Here is a 9,478-nt window from a genome sequence, read left to right as displayed (position 1 = left end):
TGATATTTTCTTTTTCATCATGAATTTCAGTGATTTGAGTTTTCTCTTTTTCATCATTAGCTTGGTTAGGAGTTTATTAATTTTAATTATTTTTTCAAAGAACCCACTTTCTGTTTTGTTGATTTATTTTTTTGTTGTTTTTTGTTTGTTTGTTTCAATTTTTTTGATTTTTGGCTCTGATTTTAACTACTTCCTGTCTTCTACTCCCTTTGCTATTGTTTTTTTCTTCTTTTTCTGGGCCTTTAGTATCCCAGAGAATTTGATAAGTTGTGTCACTATTCTCATTTACCTCTCAGTATTTTTTATTTCATCCATGATTTCTTCTACTAGACATTTTCATCAATAACATATTATTTCATCTCCAGGTGTTAGAGAGCTTTTATTCGTTTATTTTATCATTGGTTTCTAATTTCATTCCATTGTGATATGATAGAATACAAGGTATTAAATCTATTTTTTGGATTTACTAAAAGATGCTTTGTGGCCTAAGATATGGTTTATTTTGGAGAAGGATCCATATGCTGCCTATCAGAAAGTATATTTAGTCATTGATTGATAAAATATTCTAAATATATCTGTTAAGTCTAAATTATTAATTGTATTTTTCAGATCTATAGCTTCTTTATTTATTTTTTGTTTGGAGGATCGATCTAGTGATGAGAGAAGTGTGCTAAAGTCATCCAGTATTATTGTGTTGTGGTCTATTTGATTCTTGAGGTTGAGAATTCTTTGTTTGATGTAAGTAGTTGCTGCACTGTTTGGGGCGTAAATATTTATGATTGTTATGTCTTATTGATATATAATTCCCTTAAGCAGTATTAAATAAACTTCTTGGCCCCTTCTGATTCACTTTGGCTTGAAGTCCACTATATTTGATATGAGGATAGAAACCCTATGTTATGGTGTGGATGTGAGGCATAACCCAAAAGCTCAGATTTGAGACAATGCAAGAAGTTTTAGAGGAGAAATGATTTGGTTATGAGAGCCCTAATTAAATCAATTAATTAATCCTGTGATGGGATGAACTGAGTGGAAACTGAAGGCAGATAGGATATGGCTGGAGGTGGGTCATTGGGGTTGTGCCTTTGGGAGATTATATATATATATATATATATATATATATATATATATATATATATATATATATATATATATATATATATATATAATCTGGCAAATGGAATCCCTCTTTCTGCTTCCCGATCATGACATGAGATGGTTTCTCTGCCACATTATTCTACCACGATGTCCTGCTTCACTTTGAGCCCTGGGGAATGGAGCCTGTTGTTTATGGACTGAGACCTCTGAAATTGTGAGCCCCCAAATAAACTTTTCCTCCTCTACAGTTGTGCTGGTCAGATATTTTGGTCACAGTAGTGAAAAAGCTGACTAAAATAGAAATTGGTACCAGGAGTGGGGCCGTTGCTGTGATTAAACTGACCATGTAGTTCAGAAGCTGTTGAAGTTTTTAAAATAAATCTGAGGAATTTTGAGATGTGTAGAATTGCAAACTGGAAATGCTTTGGGTTTTCATAAGCAGTGCTTAATGGCTGGTTTGTGAGAGGTCAGAGGACCTGAATGTCAGTGTGTCTGTGGACACTGAAGACAAGATTCAAGAGTGTTCAAATAAGGAACACTCTATTTGAATATGGATTATAGATCATCTTATGTTCCAGATGAGAAGTGGTCTGCATTTTGCCTATGTCCTGAGGTTTTCTGTGAAACTGATTTTCAAAATGATGGATGTTTTAATCTGGCAGAAAAATTTTCTAGGTAGCATAGCTTTCAGGCAGTGGCATGGATATTGCTGGCAGCTTTTAGCCAAGTTTATTGTGATAATCAGGAACATAAAGCAGAGGAGGAGGATCTGAAAAACTTGGACTTGAAGGGTAGGAGTAAAATTGGGGCTAAAGAAGTTGCAGTTGTTAAAGAGATTAATGCCACTAAAGAAATGCTAAAGACTTTCCCAGAGACAATAAGAAGGATGGTTTGAGGTTATTATCTCAGGAGCTAGCAATATCATATCTATCTCAGGCTCAAGGAAATACAGTAAAAGTTCTCTTGAAAGAAATCAGTGAGGCATTCTTCTTGCACAAGGAGGCCTGGGAAATTTTCTCCTCATATTCAGCTACTCAGGCATTCTAAGACTGCTGTGGCCAGGGTCCCTGGAGGCTTGGCTACTGCTGGATATGGTGGCAGATCTTGGTGTCAACCACATGGTACTAGTTCTGCTGGAATGTAGGATACTAGAGTTAGGAGATCATGGAGGCTTTCACTAAGATTTCAAAGAAAGTTCTGGGTGGCCAAAGTGAAGCAGGGTCAGAGTGCCGATGGGCAACCCCTGTGAGGAGAAAGCTAAAGCTGCAGAGAAGATCCCCAACATTAAGAAATGCCATTAAGAAATGCCTTGGACATCATACAAGGAAAGCTTCAGGAATTGAGCATAGAGAAGCCAACAGAAAGGCCACTTGGACTGCAACCAACAAGGATAGAGAGGTGGAGCTACCCAAACCTGTTGAACAGAATAACACCATGCCATGTGCCCCAGATGCTAGAAGTGGAGCTACAGGACTTATTGGCCCAGCTGGATTTCAATCTTGCTTTGGTCCTATTCTCTCTTTCTATGCTGCTAATTTTGTGAATGGAAATGTTTACTATGAACCTTTATATATTAGATACTTGTAAATAGCTTTTGATTTTTATAGACGCTCATGATGCAAACTTGTCCTGAGTCTCAGAGGAGATTTTGGACTTGAACTTTAGGGCAATCCTTGAACTATTGAGACTATGGAGACTCTTTGAAATGGACTAAATGTATTTTGCATTATGAGATGGTCATGAGCTTTTATAGGCTAGGGGCATAACGTTACAGTTTTGTTGTGAGGTGTACCCCAAAAGCTTATGTGTGGGACAATGCAAGAAGGTTTAGAAGAGAAATCATTGGGTTATGAGAGCTTTAATATAATCAGTGAATTAATCCTGTGATGGGATGAACTGAGTGGAAACTGAAGGCAGATAGGGTGTGGCTGAGGTGGGTCATTGGGGTTGTGCCTATGGGATGGAGATATAAATATAAGCTGGTAAATGGAGTCTCTCTGCTTCCTGATCATCAGGTGAGCTTCTTTCCTCTGCCACACTCATCCACCATGATGTCCTGCTTCACCTTGAGCCCTGAAGAATGGAGCCTGTTGTCTATGGACTGAGACCTCTGAAACGGTGAGAACCCAAATAAACTTTTCCTCCTCTACAGTTGTGCTGCTCAGGTATTTTGGTCACAGTGGCAAAAAAGCTGGCTAAAATAACCTACTTGTTTATAATATCCATATGAATGATTTTTTTTTATTTTTGTTTTTTACTTATCCTTTTACCTATAGTCTAGTGATGTCTTTGCCTATGAAGTAAATCTCATGGAGACAACATATTGTTGGGTCTTGTGTTTTAATCCAATCTGCCAGTCTGTCTTTATATTGATGAGTTTAGGCCATTTACATTCAATGTTATGGGTAAATGATTTTTATTTCCTGCCATTTTGATTTGTTTTTGGTTTTTATTTGAATTAGTTTCTCCTTTGGTTGACTATTCTTCTAGTGTATTTTCTCTCTTTACTGGTTTTCAGTTTTATTTTTCATTTCTTCTTCATGAAACATTTTATTAAGTATGTTTTATAGAGGAAGCTTTATAGTTTGTGAATTCTTTTAACTTTTGTTTATCATGGAAAATTTTTATTTCATTTTTAAATCTGAAGCTTAATTCTGCTGGTGCTAGTAGTATTCTTGACTGGCATCATTTTTCTTTCAGAGCTTGCTATATATTATTCCAAGACTTCTTGGCTTTGAGGTTCTGAGTTGAGAAATCAGCTGAGATCCAGATTAGTTTCCCTCTAAATGTTTTTTAGTTTTCCCTCTAAATGTTACCTGTCACTTTTTTATAGGGGCCTTTAAAATTCTATCCTTATTCTCTGTGTTAGGCATTGTCATAATAATGTGCCTTGGTGTAGGTCTGTTGTAATTTTGTATATTTGGGGTCCTGTACACGTCCTGTGTTTGATATTCCATTTCATTTTAAGGTTGGGAAATTTTCTAATATTATTTCATTGAAAAGATTGTTCATTTTGTTGGTTTGTTTCTCTGAGCCTTCATCTATCCTGATAAATCTTTAGTTTGGTATTTTCATGTTACCTCATATTTCTTGGAAGTTCTGTTCATGATCTCTTAACATCTTTTCTCCATGGTCAACTTTATTTTCAAGATTACATGTTTTGTCTTCATCACCTGAAACTCTGTCTTCCAACTCTGTCTTCTGTGGTCTAGTTTGTTGGTGATGCTTTCCATTAAATTTTTAACTTGGTTTATTGATTCCCTCTTTTTGAGTATTTTCAACTGATTTCTTCCTCAGGATTTCTATCGTCTTATTAAAATGATCTTTCACTTCTTGTATTTTCTCTCTAATTTCTGTTCTTATTTTATCTTTTACCTTATAAATCAGTTTAACTATGAACTTTATAATCCCATCTCTGACATTTCCTCCACTGTGTGTCAATGGAGTCTATTGTTGAGGTAGTCTGTGTTGTTTGGGATGGTTTTTTCCCTTGCTGTTTCATATTGTTTGTGTGTCTACCCATCTATTTGGATGGATCTGATGCTCTAGCATTTCTACCTTTAAAGTTCATAGTGTCCTTCTATATTACTAGTACCTCACAGATGGTGGGGGGCAATGATAGCAACAATCTATGCAAACAATATATAACAGTAGACTAAGTCCTTAGTTCCTATTTTGATATCTAGTATTAATTGGTACAATATATAAAGATTGTAGGATCAGCAATTTCCATCAGTAAAAACAGTAAATCAACATGTATTATGTCTAGCTTAAAATCAAATAATAGGTGTTGTCTATGACTTCTGCTATATTAACTACTGCTGTAACACTGGTGGTAGGGATGGAGGTTATATACCTCAACTAGTATTAAGAAGTGTTAAGGATAGAGTTGAGTAAGAGGAAATAAGAAGAGAGAGGGGGTCAGAAAAGTGTTTGCAATTTGAAAAGGTGAGTAGGGCAGATGCAGTGGTAATTTAGGACTGTTGTTAATGTGGAAGAGGAAGAAAAATAGATGAGTATAAAGGAGGAGAAATAAAGTGGAATTTGAGGGTCAGAAATAGAAAAAAAAGAGAGAGAGAGAAACAAGGGACATAGAGTAATAGCAAAGACAATACAAATCAAAATCAAAATATGCTAATCAAAAACCCTAACCCTCAAAATTCAGAGCATGGGAAAATTATACCCTTAAAAGAAGGAAAAAAGAAAAGAAAACTAGAAATGAGGAGAGAAGCAAATATGAATACACGTAGGAGTCCTTGAATCAGCCAGTACACACTAATATATATATATATATATATATATATATATATATATATATATCCAAAATCAAAACCAGAACTACAACCACCACCACAACAAAAATCTTGGTGAAATGTAAGAAATTAAGGAGTTGGTTCCTCTATGTAAGATAAAATTGTTAGTGAGAATATGTGTTTGCTGTGCCCACCTTATTTTCTTGTTTCTTCTTGATATTTGAACCAAGTGTGGGTCATGGATTGTCAAGTCTTTCCTTTTTATTGTGTTGTTTTCTTTGTTGAAGGTTGGAGATGAAAACTTTATATTTCCCTTCTTGGGAGATCGGCTTGGGCAGGAGGGCTGTGGACCTGGAGGCCAGTGGCATGCTGGAGAAGCTGCAACGCAAGTGGGTAGTGACACTGATGGCCACATCTATGAGCCTGGTTGGCCACATCTAGAGGGTCAGGTGGCTCAGGGCCCCCATGCTGAGTCCCGCAGCTGGTGGCAAAAGTGTGTGCTTTTCTGGCCAAATTTCACAGGGAAGCAGGACCCTGGCATGCAGGACTCTGCACCACCACTAAGCTACAGGATACTGGGGGCCAGAGGGCACTTGTGGGTGTTGGACTACTACTAGACCTGGCGGGTCCTGGAGACCCCAGAACAGGTGAATGCCAGATTGGAGAGAGTGTGGGCCACCGTCTGGTGCCATGACCTAGAAAGCGCAGGCCCAGGTGGACCCTCTGGGAACCCAGTGGGGGCCCTCACACCCACCCTTCCAACTTGTCAACCCGCTCGCCACAGGACTCACAGGGTTGGGGAGGGCTGGGCTCTCTTCAGCCTCTCTAACCTGTGTTCACCTGGTCAAAATGCTCCCAGTGCCTGATTTTTCATGGGTTTGCTAGGCTCAGACAGACCCACACAGACCTAGCTGCAAACTCACAGATTTCTGTTTCCAGTTTCTGTTGGCTCCACCATGCAGCTGTCCCACAATCGTCCACCATGGATGATTGATAAACTCAGGGCTAGAACTTGAGTTCTGAGCAGCCAAGCTAGGAGAAATGTTGCCTCTTGCCTCTAATCTGCCATCTTGCTCCCTCTTCTTAGTAATCTTAACTCATTTCCTGGATTTCAGGGTGACCAATGCTCTCCCCGTGTAGCATGGAAACCTAGGGCTCCTAAGCATAAGAGAAAAAGCCCAGATATGAATACAAAGAATAGAGGAATCCAGAGACAAAGACTGCACCAGATTGCAGAAGCCTGCCCTTGACTTTACCTTCTAAAAAAAAGTTTAATGGTATAAACTTTCCTCTAAGAAATACTTAAGATGCATTCCACAAACTTTGATAAACTATAATTTTATTTCCATTTGGTTTAAAATGATTGCTTAAATAGCAAAATATAAAGTACCAACTCTGACCCAAGAAGCAGCAGGAAAGCTAAACCAATTATAAAAGGTGAGCTTATAAAGTTGATAAGAGATATGCCACATAGTTTCAAACCCGAGTTGTCCAATGAATTTTAGTAATCAGATAATTCCAACATTATTAAGACTATTCGAGATCATTTAGAAGAGGAATGTTCTTACCAATTTGCTTTTTTGAGATGACTATAACCTCAGAACAAAAATTTTATAAAATAATAAAGGGGAAAAGTAAACATACCAAAGACCAATCTTTATCTCAAGACAAATATGAAAATATTATTATTCTAATACTATCTATTTGAATCTGGATATATAGCAAAGGAACTATATTTTATGTCCACATGGGGCTTAAGTCCAGGGATGTGAAGGGTGCTCCTTGTCTAATATTTATGAATGTCAGCTAAAGGACAAGAATCATACAATAATTTCAGTACATTTCAAAAATTAACAGATAAATCTTGGTGCCTATCTTAATTAAAAAGTATAACCCACATAAGGAAACTCCTTTAATATAATAAAGTTACCAAAAACTAACACCACCTTCACTCTCCCATGAAACTCAGCATTTATTTTCAAGGATGAAAGAAAATGAAACAAATATTACAAAAAATAAAATTTACTTTTATTGATTATACCAATTATGTGTGTGTGTGTGTGTGTTTTAGTCAGCTATTTCATTGCTGTGACTAAAAGACCTGACAAGGACAATTTTAGAGGAGGCAAAGATTATTTGGGGGCTCACAGTTCTAGAGGTCTCAGTCCATGGACATGGGCTTCATTCCTTGGGGCTCAAGGTGAGCTGAACATCATGGCAACAGAGTGTAGTGGAGGGAAGCAGCTCAAGACATCACACCATGAAGAGGAGAGAGACTCGCACACACAAAACATATACCCCTATGGCAGGCCCCCAATGACACACCTCCTGCAGCCACACCCTATGTACCTTCAGTTACCACTCAGTTAATTCCTATCAGGGGATTAATTCACTGATGGGTTAATGCTCTTGTAACCTGATCATTTCACCTCTAAACCTTCCTGCATTATCTCACACTTAACACCTTACATCTAAACCATAACATACATATATAACAAAGAAGTTTAATAAAACTAATAGTATAAAAAGTGATCAATAGGGTAGCTTAATACAAAATAAATATAAAAAGTAATAGAATTTCTATATGCTAGCTATAACCAACTAGAAGAAATGAGAAACTATTTCATCTACAGATGATAAAAATTATAGTTCTTAAAAATAAATTTGACATAAGAGGTTCTGTATATATACCAGAGAAGTATCAGATGAAAGACAGAAATCTGGTCAAACTGAAAGCTGTACCATGTTCTTGAGTGAGATGGCTTGATATTACTCCAGAATATCAATTTAACTACTTATTTTTGTTTTGAGGAGATGGAATGGAGGAATCATCTTAACATTTGTAAAGAAGAATAAATATCTGAGAAAGGCTAAGATTATTATGAAATTTGATAAAATTCAGGAAGTTGTCCTACATTGGTAAAATAAAATAAATAAAACAAATCATTGAAAGATAATTAAAAACTTAGAAATAGATCTTGGTGTATGAAGGAATTAAATACATGAAAATAGTGGCATTCCAATCTGGTGGGAAAATAATGATTTTTTTAAAGAAATGATGCTGTTCTCCCATTCTTATTGCAGCACTATTTACAATAACTACAATATGAAGACAACCTAGATGCCCATCTATGGATGATGGGAAAAGAAAATGTGACATAAAAACACAAGAAAATATTATTCTGCCATAAAAATGAAGTCCTATCATTTGCAGCAACATGGATAGAACCAGAGGTCATTATGTTCAACAAAATAAGCCAGATACAAAAAGACAAATATCACATGTTCCCATTGTGAAACTAAAAAGTTAGTCTCATATAAGAATAAGTTGGAATAGTGGTCACTAGAGACTGAGAAGAACAGTGGTGGGGAGGCAAAGAAGTTTAATAGGGGACATCAAAACACAGATACAGAGGAATAATTTGTTCTGTTTTTTTTTCTATAGCACAGAAGCATTTGCTATTGCTTAAAACAAAATGAGTAGAAGAGTATGAAATTCCCAGCACATAAAAATGATTAATATTTGAGTAGATAGAAATGCTCATTATCCTGATTTGGTTATTAACCAAAGAATACATGTTGTTGTATACATGTGTTGAGTTATCAAAATGTATCCATAAAGATGTGCGAATATTATTTCTCAATAAAAAACTTTAAAAGTAAGGAATAGTGATGGTACTCTATTTGGGAAAATAATAAAATTTCACCACATACAAATTTCAGATAAATAAAAGACAAATGTAAATTTTTTTTAATCTTAGAAAGTCCAGCAGATTACATGTGTAATCTTATGGTTGAGGATACAATTTTAATCAAGAAAGAAAATCAACTAAGAAATAATAACATAATAGAGAAACATATGTAACCACATAAAGAATTAAATCAAAATACTGGCATGTTAGCCAGCTTTCCATTGCTATGACAAACTACATGAGAAAACAAATCACTTAAAGCAGGAGAAGCTTATTTTTCTCAGCGTTTCAGAGGTTGCAGTCTATTGTTGGTTGGCCCCATTGTTTCTAGGTTAATAGTGAAGCAGAATATCATGGTGGGAAGCATGTGATAGAGCAAGGCCGCTCATCTCCTGGCAACCAGAGGGCACAGAGAATGTAAAGAGGAGCCAGAGA

At 36.3% G+C, this 9,478-nt stretch overlaps 1 long non-coding RNA gene across 1 annotated transcript; it reads left to right on the top strand.

The window, feature by feature from the left end:
* The first annotated feature begins 1,178 nt into the window (after positions 1 to 1,178).
* Positions 1,179 to 7,395, top strand: LOC144373861 (uncharacterized). Its single transcript, XR_013433399.1, has 2 exons — positions 1,179 to 3,216; positions 5,639 to 7,395. It is a non-coding gene; the product is annotated as an uncharacterized LOC144373861 (long non-coding RNA).
* The last annotated feature ends 2,083 nt before the right edge of the window (positions 7,396 to 9,478 follow it).

Source organism: Ictidomys tridecemlineatus, unplaced genomic scaffold (assembly GCF_052094955.1).
Source record: "Ictidomys tridecemlineatus isolate mIctTri1 unplaced genomic scaffold, mIctTri1.hap1 Scaffold_517, whole genome shotgun sequence".
Taxonomy (NCBI): domain Eukaryota; kingdom Metazoa; phylum Chordata; class Mammalia; order Rodentia; family Sciuridae; genus Ictidomys; species Ictidomys tridecemlineatus.
Note: the sequence above shows the minus strand (reverse complement) of the source record. Positions and strands in the feature narration are given on the sequence as shown.